This window comes from Penaeus monodon, chromosome 3 (assembly GCF_015228065.2).
Source record: "Penaeus monodon isolate SGIC_2016 chromosome 3, NSTDA_Pmon_1, whole genome shotgun sequence".
Taxonomy (NCBI): Eukaryota; Metazoa; Arthropoda; class Malacostraca; order Decapoda; family Penaeidae; genus Penaeus; species Penaeus monodon.
The window spans coordinates 47,724,929-47,727,428 of NC_051388.1; positions in this window are offsets into that span (position 1 = coordinate 47,724,929).

Consider the following 2,500-nt stretch of genomic DNA (forward strand, 5'->3'; position numbering starts at 1 on the left):
GTGAAAATATTACCATTTACCGTTTTTTTTCTTACATAAGCATATAACCAACTTGGAGATTAGCCGTCTATAGAAAAAGTTATAGAGTATGAGGATACAGTTAGGTACACGTGTTTTATTGTTTTATGTATATTTATTTATTTATCTATTTATTTACTTTTGTGTCAACTAACATCCAAGGCTTTAAGGTGTAAATTGACGTATGGTTATACCATAACTATACTGTGCATAATTTCTTTATACGTAAATTTTTTTTTTCATAGAAAATGTATTTCCGATAAGAGAGGTATACTGAATTTAGATCGGCCATAAGATCGTTCACTTATATACTGCAGCTAAAATTTGAAAATAATAACTAGGAGAATATGGAGTATTATGGCATATAGAAGAAAAATAAACATATTAAATATATATATATATATATATATATATATATATATTTATTTATATATATATATATACATATATATACATATATATTGGTATATATGTACATATATGTATGCATATATATACACACATAAACACACACACACACACACACACACACACACAAACACACACACACACACACACACACACACACACACACACACACACACACACACACACACACACACACACACACACACACACACACACACATACTCTGTTCATGAAAAGATAACTTCAGTATATTCAGTATAAGGAAGATGTGCACTACCATATGTAATTGAATTGTTCTATGAATATTTTCAAAAGTTCATTGCACTTAGAAATTGTCCACAGACAGTCATTATCACACACGATTTACACTTACGTCATAAGTTGCTGGAAGAGCATATCCGTAAGAGGGCTGTACAGGAGAAAATTTTGCTTAATTCAAACTCCTTCACGCAGTTCTTGTACTTTAGTGAACATGATGATAAAAGTGAAGAATGTACGAGCCTTTTTATAATTCATTAATAGCTTAATACATGCAGCTATAAGAGCAAGATCAGGTCTCAGAGGGAAAAGAAATTTCGAAATCAGAATGTAAGTATACTTTTACATGGCTCTGTCTTAGGGATGTTGCGCATGATGTAGACTGGTAAAACTCTTGGTGATGTATAAAGAATGATATATATCATACTTGCTATATATTATATTACTATATAATTCTATATCTATATATATATAGATATTGTTAGTATAGTATATGTATATATATATATATATATATATATATATATACTATATATATATGTATATATATATATATACACACATGCATACGTATACATGCATGTGTATACATGCATGTATATCTATGTATACACATGTGTATACATACATGTGTGTGTATGTATACTGAAAAAAAAGTATATGTGTGTGTGTGTGTGTGTGTGTGTGTGTGTGTGTTCGTGTGTATACAGAGAGGGGGGGGGGAGAAATAGACTGATATATAGATATACATATAAACATGGTAAATAAGTAGACATGCTGTTAATAGTTATTAATTATCAAATATATGTGATCTAGGTGTTTGTACTGACTTTATATATGACCGATAAAGCGCCACAGTATATGCTGTATACAGTCTGCTAGTTTCCTTCTCTTTATGTATCGATGACCCAACAGTGACATAGGTGTTGACGATCAGAATAACTGTACTAATTAACATCGGTTCAGATGCTAATTACTTACACTTCGGATATACGAACTTACAATGAACTATTTGCTTTCGCTCCCCCCAAGGTGAAGGAGGGTTAGAGGGTAGAAAGGGGCGTGGCGGAGGAGAGTGGCTGGGTGAAACACAGTGTATAAAAAAGGTAATTAGCCGGAGCATTCTTCACCTTCATCGCTAAGGTACAAGAGCTGTGTTAAGGATTTGAAATTGCTTTTAGAATCATGCAAAGATTTCATTTCGTTATTCCTACAGTCTCATTTTTTCGCGTCTACTTTCAGACTGCCGTCGCTCTCGCCCTTGTGGCCGTCAATCTGGCTGCTCCTTCACAGCCTACCTATGGTTATGCTCCTCCAGCAACTTATAACCGTAAGTGTTACTTGTATATGATAATAATCATCTGTGGACAAGTCATGAATGCATTTTGGTTTGTGTTTATAGTACGTGATAATAATCTTTGAAAAAGTGAATTATTCTTCCCTGTCAAAACTAGTGCCAAACTGCTATTTCTTCTTCTTCTTCTTCTTCTATCTTCTTATTATTATTATTATTATTATTATTATTATTATCATTATTATCATTATTATTATTATTATTATTATTATTATTATTATTATTATTATTATTATTTTAGGCTCCTGTTCAATATGACTTCAACTACGCTGTAAAGGACGACAACACTTGCAATGGCTTCGGTCATCAAGAAACCCTAATAGTTAGGACATTCAGGGTTCCTACTACGTTCTCCTTCCCGACGGCCGTCTGCAGACGGTCGCCTACACTGCTAACGGCGACTCCGGCTACGTGGCTGAGGTCAGCTACGACGGTGAGGCCCACTATCCTGAGTACTAATCT